The sequence below is a fragment of the Chelmon rostratus genome, chromosome 18 (assembly GCF_017976325.1).
Source record: "Chelmon rostratus isolate fCheRos1 chromosome 18, fCheRos1.pri, whole genome shotgun sequence".
Classification (NCBI taxonomy): domain Eukaryota; kingdom Metazoa; phylum Chordata; class Actinopteri; order Chaetodontiformes; family Chaetodontidae; genus Chelmon; species Chelmon rostratus.
In genome coordinates this window covers 4936866-4961450 of record NC_055675.1, presented here as the reverse complement: position 1 = coordinate 4961450, position 24585 = coordinate 4936866, and the positions used below count along the sequence as shown (strand labels likewise).

The following is a 24585-nucleotide window of genomic DNA, read 5'->3' as shown; positions in this document are numbered from 1 at the left end:
CGTGACCGGCAGCTCTCGAGCCAAATGCTTGTTTAGAAACAGGTGGTAAATGAAGGGCAAAGAGCACTGGGTCAGTGGGTTGGACTGAGGGAAGGTTTTTTTCTTGCTGAAACTGTCTGTGGCTGTCCTCCGGCCAGTGTCGCTGCAGCTTTCTTCTGAGAAAACCCCACACAGCCCCAAAGTCTTAGTTTACCAATGAGATGCTTGCTGTTATTCGGTTTTTAGAGTTTTTAGGTTTGCTCTGAGAGAAGCGATCTGTCGATGCTGAGCTTCAGAGACCGCGTTCTTCTAGTTTGTGAGTAAGGCCACGATTTGCACTTTCCGATAAAGATGCAAGTGTGACATCAGCACGCGTCCAGACTCATCCATCAGTGTAAGCGACCCCATGCGCTTGTTAGCGTTCATTTTCCTGGAAGTGGAGAACCTTTTACGGGCCCATCAAAAACATTTTTATTCTGAAATATTTTGTCAGACCAGGTGTTTCTGCCTTGGCTCTTACAGGCAACATGAGATAAATGTCCGTTTCGGCTGATCTGCAGTTTGTGGGAGAAATGTTTATTGTGCTGGGAAATGTTGCTCAGTGTTTTTCAACGATTTCTTAATGTTTTTCTCTGATTAGAGCTTCCTGGAGGCTGCCAGGTGAGATCAGCGCATTGCTGTCGGAAACCAGGAAGCACAAGCACAGAGCTCATCTGGAGAATTTACAGTAAGCGTCTGGAACATGTTCAAGTTCTTTCAAACCCAGTGCACACACACACACACACACACACACACACTCCCCAAGACCATTGATGATGCTTTATTCATATTTTTCCAAAATGAGTGAGCGCATCGAACTAGCATACATTAACAAAACACTGCATGCGTATGTCAGTTTACAGCCATATATTTTAATACACTTGAGTTCTACTGCTGATTTTCACAAATTTTTAGGGACAAGTAGGGTTTTTTTTTTTCATCATGCCATGTATTTGTACTGTCATCCCTCAGTAGTTGCATGCATATTTCAGAAAAGGCCACTAGGGGACAGTCTTATGCTTACTATTCCCTGAGACCAGGCGTGCACAGAGGCTTTCCTGTGGGACGTCCCATTGTGTTTAATGTGTATAAACAGACTAATAATTGCCTTCACTGACACAAGTTATCCACGCTCTTAAACTATAGAGGCAAACATGCATGTGAATACATTTACATTTAAACATCACAGTAATAGTAATGCTTTTGATAGCTGTGAGTCCTTTACATGCTGTGGTCAAAGTCAAGAAGGGTACTGTAGCTCGGATGGTGAGGCAACCATGAATATTCACTGTAAAGAATGCAGGGCTTTTTTACAGCACCATGTGTATTCTGTTAAACTTTTGTCTCAAAGACACTTGAGTGAGGAATAAAATAGCTCTGTTGTTGTGTCAGAAAATGCACAGAAGCCCATTGTGTGTGAAATGAATTTAGTACTAACAGATGATATTTTGTGGCTTAGATCTGCTGTTGAGTGATCCTGTCCGGCCATGGAAGAATTATTACATATATATCAGTGGCTAGTTTAGCAAACTGTAGTGTAGTAATAATTAGTGTAATAATTATCTCGCTACTGCTCACTTTTCTCTCTAACATGGATCTATTGTGATTAAGCCTCCATACCAGCGACAGCTGTGGCCAGAAGCGTAACGCCATAGCTCAGCGACAGACGGGGAGATTGTGACCGTGTTTCACATTTTGCCAGATACTGAATTGATGACATTAATCTGTGGTGATTGTATAGATCTTCTGTGCTGACAGGTTGAAGATGTGTGTGAAGCAGCCATGTTTTACGATGTGCAGCTGCTTTGTAGCAACATCCGTATTTGAAGCATTGTAGTTCACCACAAGCTGATTGGTTGTGCTGATGTTGAGCTTCAGGTGATTGTTGTTGCACCATGTGATGAAGCTCTCTATCAGTCCTCTGTGCTCCTCTGGAAAAAAGAGTCTCTAAGTGAAGACAGCATATTTCTCACTGGACAGTAATCACTGCAATCATACATGTCAATGTAGTGACGTCTTCCATTTTGCCAAAAATACACTTAAATTAAATTCATTCAGAGTCTTCACTACTTTGAGTTTGGACTGACATGGATATAAACTACAACGTGACTGGTTGGCAGAGACATACTATGCTGTAATACCGTATAAGGCTCTAGAGCCTGTTCTCAAAGCAGTTTTCTGTTCAGTTTTTGCAATTTAAAGAGAAACTGCAATCAAGGATGGAGCCAAGTCTGCCCTACTGATGTGAACAGATAAATGCGCCCCACTCTTTTGAGTGTTAAAAACGCATTCAGTGACTTTTAACTCAGTCCTCGCAGCTCTCTTTACTTTCCTCCCTCTCTATTAACCCTCACCATCTCTGTCAGCTTGTTATATCTGTGCCCCCACTGCCCCCCCCCTTTTCTAAATGTCTCTGAATCCCTCCATCCTGGTCTCCCTGCCCTTATGAACAACTGGCCTGGACAGCTGGCTTTAACAGCTGCTTGCCATCTCATTTTTGGCCCATCTCCATCTGGGCAAGTTTTTCCATAGAATTGTCTTTTTGCAAGCCAGCCTCTCTGTTCCTGAATCAGGCTCTACGCTATCTTTGTGTCACCTTTCAGCAAAAAGCATGCCAGAACCAAAATCCAGAGTTTTACATAGTATTTTTTGACATTGGAAACATTTATAATGCCTCCATTTCTTCTTGAAGCCTTGATTTGCTACCACCGGCAGAATACATCATCCCTGGAAAACGATGCCTTTTGTATCTTTGGATTTTGCCATTTAACATTTATCAACATTTTCTACATCAGCATCTGTTGTGTTATCAGTGTTTCTTTGTTTTCTTTTGCTCTATTTACCACCATTACCTCCTGCTGACGACACCAGTATTCATCTCCGTTGCCTCAGAATGAATCCCATGTGTCATCTGCGCTTTAATGGCCTGGTCTGAATAGTCTTTTGTCCATCTGCTGATAATATGCTCTAATCTTTCCAGATTGTACTCGTTGGCATTTGGACGAGGGGAATATTCCCTGAGCAATGGCAGTAAAGGAAAGTGAGGTAATGCTCGGACAGTCTGAAAAGTTGTTGGAAAATAGGCTATAAATGGCAGGTCTGCACCTGCATTTTCACTCTAAGGACATCAGATAGCCATATCATCAGTGTAATAGATGAATAAATTCTTATTATAATATCAGGACAGGTGATAAGATACAACAAACCACCTCTGGTTACATTTCAATCTAAAACAGTAGTAATATATATGATTGGCAGAGCTTAAACCGACTGTAACTTTCACTATAAATTTCTTCAAACTGCTGTTGTAGTTGAGGAATTGAGCCATTAAATGACCTGCTGACCTCAGTGACCTTCTGTCCTCTTGCTAGTGTGCAGTTGTTGCTGTTGTAATTTATCGAGCCATGCTATGAGCCGTGTCCTGTGTTTTTTCTCCTCGGGGTGGCACGGGGGCAGTCAGGCCGGGAGAAGCTTGCCACTGGGGGCATGATCACACACATTTGCGGTCTATAATTCAAACTGTTGCACTACGTTCTTTGATGTTGAGCTGAAGGATGGAGACACTGGTGGATCTTGTGGACCCCCGTGGCACCAGCATGGCTAATCTCTGTCTGTCTTTGTGGAGACTTCAAACTGCTACGCAGCATGGATTTGTATCTTTTGGTGCTGGCAGGCCGGATCATCTGAAGACTTCTGAGAGAGATGCTCTCCCAGCCCTGAGGAGACAAAGCCTCTCACTATAAGGCCTGTTGGGAACATGGATTTAGTCTGAGATTGATATTTTGCTTTCAGTGGGGATGAAGTTCTACCCATGACTCAAATTTCTAAGTTTTACTTCATCTAACAGTATAACTAGCCTGTGAAAAGATCCTTTGGAAATGGCTTTTAGCTGTCATTAATCTGTCAAAGGCAAAAGAAAAGTTAGAGGAACAAAAGTGCTGACTGAGAGTTTTGCCATCACTGTAGGTTCTCCTGCCTGCTTGGATGGGAGGGGTGAGGGGAGAGGTATTCAGTCGGTTGCAGTCTTCAACCTCACCACTAGATGCCAGTAAATTTTACACACTGGACCTTTAAGGTGATTTGATTTTATAAAAGCAACTCACAGCAACATGTGTAGCAACATCTCAATCGAGGCCATGTCATTTACAAAGCCGTCTCACCATATGGTCCATTTATAACTTGTGGAGCTTTCAATCGTATCTGGAATCCTTTCCATATCTACGTCATGTACGATTAGACAAAGAAAGCATCATGAGTTAGTAAGAAGAAACGTTCAGAACTTATGCTGAACTCACATTTCAGTGTGTAAAGCTTCACACAGTGTACAGCTTGTGAAACAACACCTGTGTTTGCCTGACATCTGCTCAGTTCACTTAAAAAAATCAGTTCACTTTGCAAAAAACCTTACCTTAAAATGATTAAAGTTAAGATGTCATAAACGCAGTTGAATGAATTATCATAAGTCAAAACTCTACTAAATCCTCCAGTTACTAGCTGCACTCTGTGTACCCTTGCATATCATGTTTCCTAAAAGCCAGAAAGTAATGAGGACAAATAAAGGAGTGGCTAAGAGAAAACATTTGGTTTATAAATGAGTTTCACGTTGTCTGTGAACTAAAAATGGATGTTTTTTGTTCTCATCAGAATTACTGGATGACTCTCAAAAATAGTTTTGAAGGCTGACTTGCTGGATTTATCTACCAACTTCCTCCATTACGCACACACACTCACACAGTGTAATTTAGAGGAAATCTACAGGAAATTCAGCATGCAGTCTCCAGCTGCCACACCATCCATTTTATATCTCCTCTTATCAGACTGATTTCACTCTGATCAGATGAAGAGCCACAGGTTTTCACTTGTGCTTTCTGTCTTTTCCAGCATGCATTTTATCCATTCCAATGATGTTTTTAGCCATGCCAGTAGCACGGTGGCTCTAAAGATGTCTGTGCTGGTCTGTTGATTCATCTGTATGTCTGTTGATTGGTCTAACATTTTGGGTCCAGACTGAAATATCTGAACAATTATGGGATAACATTTTTGGCTATTCGTATAATTTCTTTACAGCTGACATACAGATATCTTGAAATCCCTTGCCTCTCCCTGCCCATGGATCTGAGTTTTCACTCACTGTGGAAATATCTCAGCCTCTGCCAGATCAGGGTTCCCACGTGTCCTGAAACACCTTAAACAGTTGCCTGAATTTCCAGTCATGGAAATCACATGGAAAATAATTTCAACATTCTCCTATTTTCCTTTATCTCAGAATGAACCTCTCAGCTGTCTACCAGAGCTCCCCAGAATGGATAAGATTGCTGCCTGAAAAGGTGAAGTGGTTTTCAGGATCATATTAACGATCAAACAGTGGTTTATGGACGAGAGTGTTCTGAATAGGCTGATCTGTGTTGTGGAAACGTTGTGAACGCACCTCCAAGTCATGTCACATAGCAGCATTTACAGGTTGGATGACATTACGACTGAAGTGGCCTTTTATGAGGTTCATAGATTAATGCTGCCTTTTTCCCAACTTGTTTGAAATGTTTGAATACTAAATTGTTTCGCATGTTTGGTTTAGTTGCTAGAGTTGATGTGGTTCTTCGCTTGTTTTGCCTGTTTAAAGGATAACTTTCGTTTTTTACAACCTGCACCTTATTTGTAGCATTAAATACGACCATTTACTCACCCAACTTTGGTGGCATTTGGAGTCGTCTTGAAGAAATTAGCCCCAGAGTATATCCATATAATGCGAGTACTCGGGGCATCCATGCACAGCCTCTATATAACGCATAATCTGTGGCAAAACTCGTTCATATTCCAATATTTTGTTATGATATGCTGGTGCTATTCCCCTCTGAGCCGGCGGTCGGCTAGTTTAGCTATAGTTTGGCACAGCTATGGTTCGTTATTGCGTATTCGTAGCCGACCACCGAAGAGTCAGCCGTGTTGTGGCTGGCTGCTCGCAGCGCCCGGCGTTCGGTAATGACATCATCCACGTCAGAGGTAGTTGTCTAGAGATGCCGGATGTTGATAACATGCCACCACGGGCTCAGAGGGGAATAGCACCAGCATATCATAGCAAAATATTGGAATATGAACGAGTTTTGCCGCAGATTATGCGTTTATAGAGGCTGCGCATGGATGCCCCGAGTACTCGCATTATATGGATATACGCGCCGCTCCTCTGGGGCTAATTTCTTCAAAACGACTCCAAATGCCACCAAAGTTGTCTGGGTGAGTAAACGGTCGTATTTAATGCTACAAATAAGGTCCAGGTTGTAAAAAACTAAAGTTATCCTTGAAGAGTTGTGATTGAACTCTGGCTTGAAGCAGTGTTTACAAATGTGAATGTCCATTGTTGAGTGTGAGCTTTGAGCATGTTAGCTTGCCAAAAAAAAGCATTAAGCTCAAAGCACTGCTGCTAAGTACAGCCTCACAGAGCCGCTAGCATGACTGTAGACATTTGGTGGTGCTTCTTTCTGTCCCTCAGAGATATCTGTCAATCAGTTACGATGATCTCTTAGACAACACAGCCGCCCAGGTATGAAGATGTATAAAGGTAAATACTTCATACTCAAGCCAGATCCTCCTAAAAACTTGGCTACAGCCCTGCTTTGATTGTAGCAAGACTTAAGTCTTGGGTGTGTCTCTGGCATGTGGATGATCCCAGCAGGCAAACTTGAGCCTCACCAGACAGAGGCATGGATCCTGTCATGGCATCTTGCAAACCATCCATCACATCAGCTCCTATCTCAGTGTCTTTATGGACCTCGTAATTGAAAGCAGGCTGCCTGAAAGGTCTTTTCCTTTTTGGTCCCGGGCTTTAGATTAAAGAAATCAACAGGGCCTGGTGCTCCTTCAAAAAGCATATGTGGTATATTACAAGCTCTGGCCGCTGCACTCTGCTTTCAGCTATTTGACCTGGAGAGGGCCCTGTGTGGGAAGAAGTGGTCTGAGAAACAACCCCTGTCTCTGTCTTTTGCATCACACGGGACCAGAGCCTTGCCATATCACCGCCTGCCCCACAGCTGTCACTGTTTGTATATTTGATATACTGACATTTGCCGAAAAGGAACAGGTGTTGCGTATTAGTGCCACTATTTTATTCTACCCCCCCCTTTGAAAAAAAAAGTGGACTGCAGTCAACAGAGTTGTCAGAGTGTATCATTGTAATATATAGCAATCTGACTTTTAAACTGAGCTGTGCTACAAAGTTTTCCTGAGGAAGAGGAAGAGGCACAGAAAGGGAAAATGAATTAATGTGGTTCAGGTGGAGCGACCCCGACGACAGATCAGAAACGCGGGAATGTCTTTGAACATCGGACTTTTTCCGTCCCGCTGCCTCATCTCAGTGAGTTCTATTGGTCTTTATTGAGTTTGGAGGAATATCAACCACAGATGGAACTTCTCCATATTTGGTTTGACATTTATGTCCCGTATTTTTGTCAGAAATGGATATTATCCCACAACCCTATCTCATTCTTTTTTGGACTCTTTTTCTACATTGCAATGCTTAGCCTGTTTGTTGTCGCAGAAGAAAAACTCAGTTATTTATTTATTTATTTATTTTTTATGCGTTAATTTTTTAAATCGACACATTTTTAATGCTTTGCCATGCCTCAGCCTGCGAAACACCGTTCGGCTTCCATCACCTTATCAGTCTTGGGTTGTGTGAGCCAGAGAGTGAAAGCGAGTGTGTTGCTTCACTGCGTCTTTGCTTGGATGTTTAGCTCTTCAGACAAATCCTCGTGGACAGGGCCCTGGTTCCCCCTACAGAGAGCAGCCTCATTAGGATTTGTTGCACAAACTCTAGGATGTTGACTGGCTGAGGGAGCAACGAGGCTTTCCCTCCAAAGGACACATGTTCCTCGCCGCGGCCTGACCCTGGAGCTCTGGGCCTTGTCGAATCATATTTGGCTCAAATGCCTCCCAGTCAGGGGCTCAGTTACCCCCAGACCAACCTTATCCTTCCTCACCGAGGCCTGTATGCAGAACAGAGCTTAAGGTTTTAATAAATGGGCAGCTTGTTGAGGCAACACAGAGGACTGATGTTGCCATCACGAGGTAGAGGTATGGAGTTTGGTGAATATGGCACCCTGCACAGCGACTGTTAGGGTGCTAATTTAGTGAATCAAGGCTTAGAGAGCAAACTGCACTCAAGTGCACTATTAACAGTATGCAGAGAGTCAAGTGGCTCACTATGGGTATTTCTAAGGCTGGAGGTGCACTGTACACCTGGAATACACATGGAAACAGGGAGGGATTCATACAATAGCACTGTTTGCAGTTATATTTAAGATTGTAGTACAATGAATTAAAATTAAAACTAAAAAGTAGTTTTTTGTTTTGCCAAACTAGGAATGAAAGAAGTCTGTTGAAGCCTTTATATGGTTGCATAAACTGACAAGTCGTGTTCTTAAAAAAGAAGTAGTTGTGCACATATACATTAACTTTTTATTACAGGTAAATGAGAAGTTTTAACTATTTGATAATAAAGGATTAGAAAAGATGGTTCTAAACCACAGTGGGCATTGTACCTTTTTAAGGACAGACTGCAAATGTGTCAGCCTTCGTCATGAAGTGCTTCTGTAAGACCAAAGTAAAGCTTTTCAATTACTCAGACAAACCACCCAATCTACTTGATTGGGGGCGTTCTGTTTATCACTTCCTCTCTCAACCGTCTCAGCCAGATGTAATATCATTGTCATTCATGTTTGCCATTGACAGCCAGGGATCTGATGAAAAAGGGTGGATAGTTAATGAATTGGCAGACCGTAGCAGCCTGTGTGGACGGACAGTGTCGCCTTCACCTTGGATTAGCAAATGGGCAAAAAGAAAAGGCTGACACAGGGTTACCATAAACGACATCATGGAAAACTTTCAGCTGTTGTGCATTAGATATGAGTGTGTCATGCACAATGAGAGAACAAAGGAACAAAGCTTTTGATTGTGCGTTGAATCGTTCCCAACTCTACCAGCTCAGTTTTTCTGTCTCTTGCCCTTTTCCATGTCCGTCTCTCACTCTGACTCCCACAACCTTCCTTTTTCTCACAATACAGAGAGGATATAGCGAAGGTGCTCTGAAGTCTTGCTCTCCGTCAGCCCATTAGTGTTGAATGGCTGAAAGGACTCGCCCCCATAGGAACCCATGTGAGCCAAAGCTGAGTAAAGCTTGACATATGGAATATGCTGCTCTCGGCTGAGTCTAATGGAGTCTCAGCGCCGAGCCTCTGATTTCCTTTGTCTCAGTCACTTAACGCAGTTGATCCTTTTTCCTACAAAAAGGAAGAAAGTTAAAAACATCTCCCTACATTTTCTAACAGATCCTATTATGTTGTCTCTTTTGATTTATCGATGAGGGAAGTCATTTCCTGATGGATTTTCTATGATTTTACATCATGTGGAAAAAGACTGGACTAGAGGATAGACAGCACTCACATCAATAACCATAACTCTGAAGTCAAGTGATGACACGTTTTACTGGCTGCATTGACAATGTAATTGATGTTGGCATATGAAGTTGGATTCATGTCCTGTCGGTCAGAGTATGATTATGTTGATGGACAAATATGGATCCTGCCAAATGGCGCCACAATAGATAGAGGGTAGAACTCGCTTTAGGACTGGGTTGTTAAAAAAAAAAAAAACACAACCCACCAGCTGATTTATGGTCAGTCTTGACTGTGGCTGCGAAGTTTGGAGGAGATGGATCAGAGTGTGTTCATTAATTGATAAGTTTTCTTATTTTCTCTTGAATTGCTGGCTCACAGCGCAAAGCAGAGTGAAACTGCACAGTGAAATCAGTTTCCATCTGATTTCTAATGATTCTGTGGCCAGAAGCACCCCCCACATGTGGGTGACAATGTAATGGATTACATTATCAGGGGGAATGGTAGGGGATGGGATTATTTGTGACCAAAAAAATCATCGCTTCGTTTCCAAGGCAGTACGCTTTGCACCACAATGATCTGGTAGCTGCCACTTAAATGTAAAAGAAGTGAAAGTGTGGTACAAATCAGACTACGATGAATTAACATATTTCTGTAACGCTTTGCTGTTGTACTGGAATAATTAGTCAGCACATCATCCTGTAAAGGAGGGGAATTTATATTTATAAAGTCACAGAAATGGTACAGAGCACAGCTGCGCCTCACACTGTGCACCATTGACCTTCTTTAAGCTGATTGACAGGATGAGTCCAAATTCCCCTAGTACTTTACACCAAATTGCACCTCAATGCTTAATCATTACTAACAGCCCCTGTCTGTGCCAGTCCGCCCACTCAGTAGGTTCAGTTCAGCTCATGTTAAGAATTTAAACCAGTGCCGGTGAAGGAAAAAGAAAAGTGTGTGTGACTAATCTGTGTATCATCCTGTGTTACCACCCATATTGGCAAATACTGGAGGAAAGAAAGGTTTGAAAATCAGGAATTTATGCGGTCGGACAGTCCCTCGTGCCCTTTCAACTTATTGGGCCTACAGGCACGATGACATAGTGTTTTGGAAAGCTGCAGAACTGATATTTTGACAGTTTTGTTCTTCTGAAAGTCTTTCTGTCTGAAAATGTCACTTCCCCAATGACCTTCTCTCTGAAAATGTTGTCATTATTCAATCCTCACACAACGTCTGCATTATGTGACTGAACCCTTTGCTCCCAGCCCCCTGATTCAATTTTCTGACACTGTAGAGACCCGTAATACCTGAGAATGTGCCCTGCGACAGAGCTGAGAGGCAGCATGGATGGAAAACTGCTCCTTAATAATCGCAGATGGAGAACTGGCTTATCCAAACCCCTACAGGGCAAAACTTTTTCCTCCTCTGGCTTCTTTCATCACTGCCAGGACATTGGTACATTGGTGCTTTACCTCATGCTCTCTGTGCTACTTCTCTAGGAACAATGATTTGTGGGGGTGGACCTTCCCATTAGGAAAGCTCGGCAACTGCCTTGAGTCCACAGTTAAAAGGGGCCCTTAACAGCAATACATTTGAATTATGTTTAGATGTGAAATTTGAGTGTTATTGTTACTTCGTAATTGTAACTACAGTACACACTGCAGGTAGTTTAAACAGTTATGATGCACCATATTTTATCAGTTGATGAAATTCTAATTTTAATTGAAAATCTTCCTGTGTAAATATGGTGGAGAAGAAGTACAAAGTAGCAGAAAATGGAAATACTCAAATACAGTGCAATTATTCTACTTAATCACACCTATGAGCTGTACTTGCACTTCACTTGCATTTTACATTTTATGCAAGTACTTCATTTGTACTAGAGGGCTCCAGTTCCTTCAATTGAGTTTATTATTCACTACATTTGGCTCCATTTACCTGCCGGCTTGTCACTGGCTGCTTTGCAGATTCAGATTTTACACACAAAATCACCAAAATGTGACGCATTATTGTAGATGAAATTATCCAGCAGTGAACGAAGCTGTTAAAATGAGAAGAGAAAGTCAAGTCAGGATTTTGAAATCAGGATTCACTTTTACTCTGAACACAGTAATTTCACAGTGTTGTATCTGAGTACTTGTTCTAGAGCAGTATTCTTATTTAGAGAGAATGTGAAAATATGGCATGATGGAGGCCCCCGAATCACTAAATCCACCCCTGATGATTTGATGAGCACAGAGCTTGGGGAGGCCCTCTGTATGTTTCAGCTGCTACACTCAGGCCAGATCTCCACTGTATTTATATTTGTATTTTAATTACCTCATGCAAGCAAAATGCTGCTGATGTACAATATGAGTAAAACATTCCCTGCTGGGTGGAGTTGAGTTAGGTGGTCACTGTTTCATGAAGCATGGAGAGTAAATGGAGACTCGATTGCATCTTCAGAGTAGGGTGTGCTCCTGACGCCATCAGCATCAATGTACACTACACGACAGTTTAAGGATAAATTACACAGATTTAGTCCTTCCTCTGACACATGTGTCTTTCTCTCACTCTGTGTTTCTCCTCTTCCTCTGCTGTGTTCTCCTGAAAGGCGTCCAGAAGTCTGAAACCTTAATTCAATAAGAGATAAATTGGAAAAATGTGCAAATGTAAGGCATGTCTTGGGCTCACCGACCAGAGGAAGATTTTCAGAGTGCATCTCGTACTCCCCTTTTCAACTTAACTGCCCTCTTCCCTCCGTCATTTTCTGTCTATGTGCGCCGTAAATCGTCCCAGGGTTCCATCTGCTTTCTTGCCGTAGAACAGTTAGGAGGCTGTTCATTAGACTGACACAAACCAGAGAGGGTTTGTGAGGGTGGGAAGGTGCTCCCAGGGAGGGGTGAGGGAAGGCAGAGAGAAAGAGAGCAAACCTGGCCCTGGCCCAAGACGCTGACTCTGGAGGCGCTGTCGTTTGGGTCACAACACAGAGCTGGATGGATGGGTACAGATGGAGTGATAGATGGAGGAGGGCCGTGGCAGAGGGTCAGCCTAATCCATTTCTTTTGTTTCACTTGAGGGAGACCTTTGTGGAGCTTTAGCCCATCCATAAATTGGACTAAAAGGCTGACTGTAGGGCTGCTGCCAAGCAGAGCGATGCAACATGCCTGCCTCCCTCTCTCTGCCTCTGTGGGGAGAGGATCGCTGTGAGTCATCTCCAGCCACGCTGTATATTCTGCATCACTTACAATATATTGATCAGTGGAAAATTCGCCTCAAAATAGAAAAGGTCGCATTTCATAACATATCCAGATTGACTTGCTCCCTGCTCTTCTCACGTCCTCATCTTCATCTTCTCTTACATCCTCCTTCCTTTCTCCAGAGAAGTTCTGGAGATCCGCAGCCAGGACTTCAGAGGTCGTTTGGTGATTCAACTTCGTTTAATTTTGGGATCACTGAATTTCATGTTTATTTTTGTTTGACACTTTGCTTTTTTAGCCTCTGTGTGAAGAACCAAACATTTTTCTTTCTCAACCATCGAGTCTGCCTTCTTCCATGTGGGTTAAAATAGACAAAAGCCATGTTCACCACACTGCATGCCAGTTTGATAAAGTTATTTGGACACACCTGCATACAAACAGTCACATTTGGCATGTATATGCATGTGTGGTACATGTCAACATAACTGAACGACAGCAACATTTGGCTTGCATTTCCTTGTCAGCGTCTTTTGGAGTGGGGCATGGAGGGGATTGAATAGGAGCCGTGCTTCACAGCTGTTTTTAGTACAGTGTTGTTTTGGGATCCTGGTGGACGCTGCAGCTCGATGAACCGAGCAGCACTCTGAGTGGCTCACTGTGACTCTGAGGTCTCAGGCGAGGGCCTGTGGGGGCTGAGGGTTCTGGCAAAGCTGGCTGCCTGGCTTCTGTGTTCGGGTATATTTACTAATGGCACTCACTGGGGTGTTGGCAACTCCTCAATCCCTACCATGTGGTCTCTGTGGTCCACACTGCATGATAGTGTTGGGTAGAGGCAGGATGTACGGAGCTGCTTTTAACACAGGCCTGAACTCAGCAGCTCTGGTCAGAGAGCTCAGGCCTCCATTGCTGTGTTTCGTTCCATTCATTTCTTTCTTTTATTGCAGTTTCTCTACATTCTTTCCCTCTCATCACTTATTTTAAAACTAGGGAGCAACAAATAATTGCCTTTATCATTGATTATCAGATATCAGTTATTTTCTCAATTAATTGATTATCTTGTTTTGTGTGACCAACTGTCCAAAACCCAAACATCTTCAGTTCAGATTTACAGAAAATAAAACAACAAATATTAACATTTGAGAAGACAGAACCAGTTTTTGTTTTGTCTTAAAAAATAACAGATAATTAATAGATTATTAGAATGTCTGCTGATTAATTTCTTCTTGATCACCTTCTCAGTGAATCGATTAGTTGTTTTGACTGCTTGTCCTGGCCACAGTTCAGCTCCAGTTATTTTCACGTGCCTGTGTCAACTGCTCATTAGCGTAATGTACAGTAAATGTTTCTCATGGCATGGTAAAGCAAGTTATAAAATCACACTGTGAGCATATAAATGTGCACGAACAAAGCAAATTCCGCCAGCAATAGTAGTCGTGGTATTTGTAGCAGTAGCAGCAGCAGCATATTGTCAATTTCAAGTTAATTAAAGCGGTCGTTCTCTGTATGAAAGAGCCTTTGTCTGTTTTTTAACTTTAGACCCGTTAGTTGTTCCTGTTGTCTTAAGAAACGCAGGCCTATTAGGACATGTGGCTTGAAGCCAGGCAGCCCCCTCTCTCTGAAAGCATGAGGGCCCATACATGTACAGATGAATGCACACAACTCTTGGTGAGTCTTACATCACCCTGCAGGACTCTACTCCTGATGGTCCCAGGATGCCAGCGCAGACATGAGCCCTCTCACAGGATGTCCTCAGCTGTCAAGGCCAGCTCCGGAGATGTGTGTCTGTGTGTGTCTGTGTGTGTCTGTGTGTGTCTGTGTGTGTCTGTGTGTGCGTGTGTGTGTGTGTGTGCGCACACGCCCGTGTCCACATTAACACTTAGCCTGCTGTCTGTCTGGTACTTTCACAGTATGCATTTCTAAACATCTTCTCTATAGCTGACAAGATAGGCTTGAAATGTTTTATGCTTCCCAGTAAACTTTCCCAAGAAGACAAATATACATGCAGGATATGTAAAATGTACTATATGAATAAATTGTAATTGTAAAAACTAAATTATACACTGTGCCAAATGCAGATTATTAATTTGATTATTAATAGAAAACACAGAGTAGGATTTTGGATACATACTACACTGTTGTCATTACCACTATTTAATTATATACACTCCTAATATATTATTACTACTATTAGTTATAGCCCAACCAATACTTGACAGTTGAGGGCGGTACTAGTGTCAGTATTTGTGAATTTAAAAAAATCCAATAATCATATAGTGGCCTATCCTTTTGTAATTATTTTAAACATTAACACTGCAAATTCTTTCATATGAGCCAACACATACACCAACACTGATATTTGTGTCTGCAATAAACTAATATTGACCATTACTTTTATTATCAAAGAATTTCTTTTTTTAATTAAAGTCAGAAATATTAGCTAAAACATTAGTTTCACAGTTTTCCACAGTCTCTGGTGAGATCTTCAAAAGTCAAAACAAAACATATCTGACTTTGAATGAACTATAAGGAAAATATCATTTATTCATGGATTTAATATTGTATTTGTGTCTATGTGAGCTTTCAATGGAAGTGCATTTTTCCGCTTTTTTTCCGGCACGAGTGGCTTTTTTATTTCCACGATGTGAAGTCTTGTGGGACAGTGTTGTCATCATCACCATCGTCAGAAATCAAGGCATTTTAAAACGTCTGCTCTTGTGGGATGTTTATGTATACTCCACGTTTTCAATAATCCTGTGACATATGTTTGTGTGCCTCTTTGTATTATAAACGCCATCATCAGAACATGTTTGTGCATTGAGGTGGAAAACATATACTGCTTCATAACTATCACCTGGTTTATATGTAACCACAGGCAACTTATTCTTATGAGAGTCTAGAAAGTATTGTTACTGATGTTGGAGAATAATCCTGCTGACAGATTGTATGTAGAAATACTGTTTGCTCTCTTGCGACTCAGAGTGCAGTTGGGTCTGGTCTTTGTCAGCTGTCATCAGTACTCTGGCAGGTCGGACCTGAGCTGTGCCATCCCTTCTGTTACCGTCAGCACAACAGGTTTATAGACCTCTGGAGACTCGGCTACAGTCAGGCCTGCTGCTTCGTTTGGTGGACTTAATTGTTCAGGTTAATGTGGTGATTTCCCTTGCATGTCACGGATCGGTTGATTTTTGTAGTCACAATAGTTTGATTTACTACTCACCCCTTCTCCCATCTTTGCTGTCTTTTTTTGGAGATGCTGTCCAGTGGGAGAAGACCTGAACAGATGGTAAGTGGATGGGTGCAGACTTAGATTTTTGGAGCAAAAGCAGACCCCACAAACTATACAGTTTTCACATTCACTGTATGCAAACATTGGCGGAGATCTTGAATGCACATCTGTGTCTTGTTGGAGTGTGTATACTTTCCAGAATACTAAAGCATAATGGACTTACTATTTTTCCTTAATAACAGGCAGTTATTTCTCCTGATTGTCATGACTTCTTCACATTGTGCCTTATTATTGCAGCCCTGCTGTCACGCTCACTGCTCCCTCTCATATACTTCCATCACACCCTTCCTCTTTCCATCCTCCTTTATTAGAGAAACAGAACTAGCTTTGTTTTTGTAATAATCACTTGGGCCTAAATCACATTTCCAAAGCTTGGAGGTCACAACAACTTCCCCTTTGGGGTTTGATTTAAGTGGCACTTAGGCTCGCTACTGTAGCTAATCACAAGGATTTATAGAGTGCATCACCAAGGGGCCGGAGGACCAAGGAATGTTTGCTGGCACCCTGCTGCAGGTGTTACAAACCTCTTTTCTTTCGTCCTGTCTTTCTTCCCCCTCGTCTATTATAGCTGCTGATGGAAGGCAGCTGGAAGACCTTGCTTGTTCTCCACTTGTTGGGTTAAAAGGGGGTTCTGTTGGTGGAACATAATGCTGGCAGCCCCCTCCTCCTCCCTCTGTCGCCGGTCACTCCCCGGTCCGGAAAGTCACGTAAAGCTTTCATAATTACATTGATCTTGAGGGGGGCTTTTACGACCTGCTGACGCATTCAATCACATTTCAGCATGGTCCTTGTTAAGGGCTCCTGTGTTTTGCATATTCCAAGTTCATGTCCAACCGTTAGCACTTCTCGTGTTTCTGGTAATTGGGAGTTTTCACATGGCCCTGAAGGAGAGGGGTAAAGGATGGAGGACGTAGGGAAGGGAAGGAGGAAGAAGCAAACAAGAGGGGGGAGGGAGCAGCGTGGATGGACCGAGAGGGGGTTGTTGCTCTATTGAGAGACTGCCAGAAACTCCAGAGGCATGTACTACAAGATCCAGATGTTGTAACCCCTCAACATGCACCCAACCCCATCATACTCATGTCTACTGTATATAACCTTAGAGATGGATTATATTGCATCCAAGGAATTACAGCACTCCTGGATGGCACTTGTGTTCGCACCATTGTCCACAGTGCCTCTCTGTTTTGTTTTCCAGGCTAAATACAGGAAGTCATTATTAGGCTCTGCCTTATCCGAGGAAACATATCTCCTCCCTCGCACCCCTCCCTCCTCCTACCCTCTTTGAATTTCCACCCGATCATGTCTTTGGTCTGGTTTGAGTGAACGCAACAGCGGGCCAGAGCTAATGAGCTCGCTGTGATCCAAGAGCAAAGCCATCTATAGGCATTCACTCCGGCCTGTGCCAAATGCCACACACCTAACCTGGAAATAGGACGGAACGGCGGAGAAAATCCTTCACATTACAACCTTAAAGGCCATATTTGGAGAATTTGAATCTGATCATTTGCATTGGTTTTGGCAGAAGCACCTGGGGAAGTCAAGATTTGCAACAACACCAGAGTGTCAGTCCAGGAAGGAGGATCCCCAAAATGGATGATGGGGTTAAATGAAAGTGAGGGGTGAGACAGGAGGATTGTTCTCGTTCTTAACTCTCACTCACCTTCTCCAGTCCTCATTTTTCCTCCTAATCCCTCCCTCCCTCTTCCCCATCCTCCTCTTCACTGAGTAATCTTTGGCATGAGAGGTCAGCGTTGTGTTCCAGCAGGATGACCTTTGGTAATGAGAAGTCAGGTTAGTGGGTGACCTGGAAGCGCTTTGTCCGCCTCTCCTGGGAACACAAACAGTGACGGTACCAAGGCACACAGAAACAGCTGCAAGGCCGCCGTCTTGTGTGCTCCCGCCTGCTCTGACGCCCATTTGTCATTTCAGTGGAAAAGCAGAAATATAAACAAAAGACAGATCTTCCTTGACTGATTCTCCTCAGGTGTCGGGCCACTACCTTCACCAACTTCACAGATTCTACGTGATGTTTGAGAAAATGCTGTTGTCTGACAACTGCTTAGAATTAGTTTTAGAATTAACTTTGGAACTCATTTTCATGTTAATAATTAATGTGTTGACCATATCATGTGACGTATCTCCTTGTGGCTATGGCCTCAAGCCAATGTCCCTGTTGTCCGATATTTGAGTCCGTACGAGTGCCCACTTTCCAAAGAACCAGCTCCGTCGTGATTGCTTCTACATACTTGCTGCTGTCTTTATCTTGGTGAGACGTTTTAGTAGCACTGGAGTGAGTGATCCACCCACAAAAGATTGAGGTGACAGGTGTGCATGTGGGTGGACGTGCACTTGCCTGCGCATGTGGGTATTCATCTTTTTACCCTCAGCACTTTGGACAAAGTATTTGAAGAGTGTACAGTGTGTTCTTTCAGATGGCTTTACAGTTTGTAATGGATTAAAACTGAGGGCTGACTTGATTGTAAAGTTCATTTATCCCTTTTAACTACCCCATCCTGCCATCATTTTATTTGTCCACATTACTAAAGCCTGTTTTTGTCTTGCTGTTGCCTTTCGCGACGCTCCCTCCACACACCGCTGCTATCATCACTGCAGATCTCCCATGTTGATATCCCTATGTCATCTGATACAGGCTTCTTTTTTTTTTTTTTTTTTTTGCTGCTTTTTAGAAACCAACTGGTCCCGTATGAGCTCCTGTGTGACTTTCAGAAGCAATTTACATATCTGGCATTAAATCGAACAGCTGAAAAAAGACACAAGTGGAGAGAGGAGCGGGTGGATGCTTCCTGGCTGCCATCCATGAAGTACAAAGATTGCTAATCTGCTTGCACAGCCCATTCCATTTCTTTTTTGTCCATGACTTTGGAGTACTTGAGAGAAAGGGCATCCTTCAATGCTTTTTAAAGTACACATAGTGTTTTACTAGCATGTAAATTCATGACACATCATTGACCCGCCAGTGGAAAATATCAGGGAGGGCCAGAGAGAAAGGAAGAATGAGCACAAATGGCAAAGCGCCACAGTAATTCTTGGCATTGATCCCCTATTGAACAAGCAGACTTTTCTCAAGGCTGCTTGAGTTTGAGTTGATCCCATCGCAGGGAGAGCGTGCTCTGGCTTTTCACGCTTTTCATTTTCTACTTGAAAGCGGCGCAGTTATGAGTCTACTTTGATCCCTTACAACTGGGAGAGACCTCCGTTTGTGCGGAATGAGACAGTAAGCCCTTTGGAATCCTATAGGCACAAAATAATCTTTGAAAATAATAAAAGAGCGGGGATTAGGGCACGTTCAAAGATAGTTGGCGTCTTCAGATGAATTTATCGTCCTGATAGCCAACGATTGGGTGCCGCTCATTATTCAGACAACACAAACAAGTGACGACTGATGGGCTTTCATCCATGTTGAGTCTGATGAGGTCATTGGAAAATATAGTTTAATGACTGATTGAACGTGTTTCCGTGTATGAATGCTTCATGCCGTTACATGTTTGCCGCTTGTTATGAATCATAGGTAAAAATGGTGAAAAGGAAACGGTCTGTGTATGTGAGTGAATATCTCTGTATGACAGCGCACCCCTCAACATGGAAACACCAGCGTTTGACATGTCTGCGGGACGGTGGCTGACCTGGAGCCAGAGGCGCAGGAGTTAGCCAGACTTCAGTGCTGTCTTGTCTGTCTGGAGATGGCTCTCACTCGGAGGAAATGAGTCTACGATACACAGGCATTGCTCGAATTCCTCCCCCTGTGTCATTGCCGCTAAAGCAAATAGCGGCTTAGGGGAAAGGATTCTGCCACTGAATCAACAGATTGTTTGTGTCTTCACAGGCTCAGAGGGAACATTTTCAGAATTGTGGAAAGGTAGGAATTTGGGGAGTACTTCCCTTTTAGCCTAAGCCTATTATTGTGAAACCAGTGATCAGCCCCCTCCATGGAATAGCACTGTTTTCAAGGCTTAGTGTCTCTGCCTTTTACACCTAAAGTTTTGAAGGAGGTTCTGTGTTGGGAGGGAGGATTCTGGACCTGAATCCCCAGCATTTGATTGACTCTTTTGGAAATGAGAGCAGACTGTGACTCGAGCCATTGGATTAATTGGTGCACACATACTTGACCAGGGCCTACCAGTGACATGGGGTAGATGGGAATTGTCTGTGAGATGGTTGTATGTGAATTAATTAGGGTCAATCTGGGTCTTCCTGGGACTAAATCAGCATGGAGGCTTGGGCCTTTCCACTCCAACACACTGTTTTTGCATGTTTGTAGTAAGAAACATGGAAGAAGTTGGAGGGGTAAAGACTTTTGAGCGTCACTCAAAGATCCCTATGATTTTTACACACCATTCATTCCTTTTGAAATAAACCCACACAACAACTGTCTTGGAGGACAGGGATGTTTGTCGAGCTCTTGATTAGAAAGTTAATTTGAATAGTTAAAAAAGAAGCATTTTAATGTGCTGTTTGCTCTTCAGTGTAATGCTATCTTTTCCTTCAGTGTGTCTGCATCAGTGACGTTTTTATGCCAAGGCGCAAACATTTTGAGGATTCGAGCAGCTGTTTCTCCTGAGGCAGCTCAGTAGCATGTCGTCTATGTGTGAATTATTTCATTTTTCTTGTTTGAATGATATAGTTGTCCACACTTCCACTGTTTCAGACAAGGAGGCTGGAGAGGAACTTTGAGCCATTATGTTGAGTGAAACAGGCGCCTCTGACCTGAAGTTGTTACCCTAAATTGGCTAAAAGTCCCTCCTCTCCTCATCTGTCCATATTTCAACTCCCTCTGTGGCTACCACTCTCTTCATCTTGTCCCTATCGACGCACACCTTGGTAATTGGTGATGTGGACCATATGTTGAGTTTGAATGGCCGTCTGTTCTGTAGAGCCAGTAGACACTAACTCAAGGACACATTATAACCTTGTTATTAGGCTACCTGTACCTTCCTGGCGTCACAGAACTACTTCTTTCACCTCTTATCAAACCTTCTCATCTCCTCTTCTCCTCACCTGTCAACTCACCACCCGTAGCATTTCCTGCGAATGTAGAATACTCCTCTATACTATGTGAGCGTTGTTCAGTCACTCTGTGTAATCTTCCCCCTGAAGTGACCTCCTCAGACCTTATTAACAGACTGTGGGGAGCTGGCAGTGTTGTGACCTTTCAGCTGGAGGGTCAGTGTGTTTAAATAGACGGGTAGAGGACAAAGCAGGTTTAGTACGTATGTGTGTGTTTGGGTTTTGCTGGTAATGTTTTTTACGTGTGCATTGCAGCCACTAGGCTCCGAGGTCTCGATGAGCTCTTTGTGAACACATTCTCAGTCTTCCTCCTTTCCTCCTGTGCCAATTAAAACAATTTCTCTTCCATCACTTGTTTTGCGGGCTAGTCTCTGTAGCTGGAAAGCTTTGAATTGCTTGTTTCCAAAGGATTTTCATGGAAAATTAGCATTAAGTTTTTTTCCTATTTAAGACACAAATGCGCCCATTGTCCAAGTCTTGCTTTCTCCGTTCTTGCTGCTTCTCCAGCGGAATTCTTTTTTCCCAGTTGGTCAAGGTCCCGGTCTCGATCCTAACTCTGATTCTAATGTATCCAGAAAAAAAATCCCAGTGACAGCTGAATATGATCTTTGTGTCTCTTCACAGATTCACCTGTTCCTGCGAGGGCTTTGAGAGTCTGAACGCATGAATAGATGCAGAGCATGGTCCATTGTCATCCTACAGGTAAGAAACGTGACGCTGGAATCAAACATCCCATGTCTAGTCTCATAGCAAAGCAAACGTCATCGCTGTATTCTTTGCCCTTTAAACACCACATCCGCTCACATAATCCGCATCACTCAAACAGCCATAATTGATGCTTGCTTTGACTGAGCATTGACAAACGTTGCTGCTGACTATAAAAAGCAGTGCAGGACTTCAAGATAGTAATTATTCGGAGAACCATCCCAGTGTGAATGAATGAATATAGCTGTGATGATCAATTTGAGCTGTGTTATGCTGCTGTTTATTGATTTGTGGATGCAGTTAAGGGAATGGTTCATGCCTGCCCTTCTGCAAAATAAAGCAATAAACTCACAAGCTAATTATTCACACAGGTCTTAGTTTTCATGTATTCACTGGTTGAATGGATCATGTAGGAACAGTGTGATGCAAGGTACTAAAGCGGACTGTTTTTTGTGACCTGGACCTTAGTATTAGATAACATCGTCCACAAAATGGGTGTAACCCATAGCTGACACAGGGCTTCTAATTTGTTGAATTCTTTATTTGCTGTGATATTTTTTCCCCAAGACAGTCCAGATTTTGATGTCTGATGTTCTCATCTCAAAAAGCTTTTGAAGAAAGCATTTATCGCAAAGCCAACATAAAGTCATCCCTCCCCTTGGCTCAGTACAGACTAACTTAATGGAGGGAAGTCAGTATCCCTAAATCGGTATCCCTTGATCTCAAGCAGCCTAATAAAGAAAACATGTAAGAGGGTTAGGAACCGTGCAGTAAAGCCGTTCCTGGTCCTCTTCCTTTCCCCCGTGCCTCCGTCTGACGAGTCCAGACAGGCCTCCGGTAAAAGGTGAGGATGTTTGTTCTTCACCTCGCTACAACTGGGTCAGTGAGCAAGGTAAACGTGTTTACCCACGGCTCACAGCTCACAGCGCCCTCGCAGACCTTTAGGATGGATTCACGCTGCAGGAAGAAATACCTTATGTCAGGAAAACGTACGTCTCTCAACCGCTTTTTGACGATGTTGTTCTTTTTTAGATGTTTTAATGGGACGCTGGCCATTCTGATGCGTGAGCTGCATGTGATTTTACTCTCAAAACACGCTTGTTGGATGATTTGTGGTTATAGCAGCATGTTATGGTGCGCTGTTCACAAATTATCCCCACCAAGAAATATTGTATCAACAGTTCACGGTGAACTGTGTCCCTTTTACCTCCTCCAACACATGACTTCATGTTGAGGTATAAATCTCAACTCAGGCAGCAGTGCAGCCTTGCATGCTCAGGTAATCACCAGCACACACACGCGCACACACATACACACTTCTTACGAACCCAGTCACTCTTGACTTGGTTTAACGTGGAGACACACACACACACAAAGACACATTTCTCTCTCACACTCACTCAATCTGTCTTTCTGGTTCGCTCTGCCCTGACCTGCTGAAAGGCTTTCAGGGCCGTGTCAGTCAGCCAACAACTCTCTCTGTTCAGAGGCTCAGCAGGTTCAAGTTGGACGCAGTCTGCACTCCCTCCTCATTCCTTCACTGGCTGCCTTGTCGTGTTAAGATGTAGTATGCATAGCTGCGTGCACACACAAACACGCACACACAAACACCGGTGTAAATAGATGCATTCAGTGCATGTGAATATGTTTGTGGTTTCGTTCCTGTTTGTGCACCTTGTCATGCGTGCGTACATGCATGGCTGCATAACGTGTACATGCCTGCATTCATTTATTATTATGTGTGTGTGTGTGTGTGTGTGTGTGTATAATCATGGGTGAATTTGGAGAGCAGCTAGAAGGGAGCAGCTGTGGCTGCTTTGTAACATGGACAGCGTCTGTTGTTGATTCTGCTGAACTGGAGGCTCTGGCGCTGCCCAGCCCAGCTTCTCCTGCCTACAGCTGCTTGGACTCTCCCTCTAATAGACTTCAGAGGCTTTGAAAAGCTTTTTTAGAGCCCTGGAGGAAGTAAACTTTGACCTTGGTCCAGGGAAAGTGGAAATCTGCATAGAATAATAGTTAATTAGTACATTTTTTGGTGACGTAGTGCTCAACAGTGCCTGGCTGTGTTTAGAGTCTCAGCACATTTGAAATAAACTTGAATCATTTTCCTCTGCGTGTGTTCTCCCTTCTGAGTGTCATCATTTCCTGCAGGAAATTGTGGTCATAATCACGTCGACCAAGGTAGTTGGTACCAGAGCCAAACATAATGTGATCAATAATTTATTGTGATACTTAATTCAGTGCAATGTAATGCATTAGTCACAGTTACTCTTTCAGTGAGCCGGTTGGACCCTACAGTATGTTTATCATTGGTTCAGTGGTGGCCGGGGCTACGATGTGTTCCAATAAGATGCGACAGGGGCACCAATGCAGACGTTCTGGCAAAAAAAAAACCCAAAAAACACCAGGTTGTTTGGCAAAAAAGTTGAACCAAGCTCAACAGGCGCAGTATAACAGCAACAGCAAATGCTATGGTGGGCAATCAAATTAGGTACAGGCCCTGTTCCTGGTGGATTACTAACACGAATGCTGTATTGATTGTTATGCTGACAGATAAACTAGCCTCCACTGTGAGAATTTTCCAAAGGTGTGAGGTTCTGTCTCATAGTCTTATAAACCACTGTGCTGTGTTTTGGCACCCGCTGCTTACGCTAGAGCCTGACCAACATATAGGCCAAAAATGCTAAAGCTATGTTTAAAGTACTTCAGTAACAGTGATGCCTTGCATACTGACATGTTGCCCTTTTAACTGTAAAATGTTGTGCTCTATACATGTCTTAGTCATGATTTTTTAAATAACCAAATTTAATGGAGCCTTATCTAAAATGTTTATTGTGTATGTTTAATGTTTAAAGTGCTTTTTTAATTAAAGACAGTATATTATTATCTGATTAATTATCTGATTCTGAATCCATTATTGGCTGGGCAGTAACTTCAGCTCAATGCTTTATGTGCTGTACATTGGGTTTCCAGCTGTAGGGTG

The 24585-nt window shown here is 43.0% G+C and overlaps 1 protein-coding gene across 3 annotated transcripts in view; it reads left to right on the top strand.

The window, feature by feature from the left end:
- Nucleotides 1-24585, top strand: part of disp1 (dispatched homolog 1 (Drosophila)) — a 78539-nt gene that overhangs the window by 1422 nt on the left and 52532 nt on the right. For all 3 annotated transcript variants that reach the window (XM_041958534.1, XM_041958533.1, XM_041958535.1), the window contains exons 2-3: nt 620-706; nt 21522-21599. The gene's annotated coding sequence lies outside the window, so the exon portion shown is untranslated. The remainder of the gene's footprint in view (nt 1-619; nt 707-21521; nt 21600-24585) is intronic.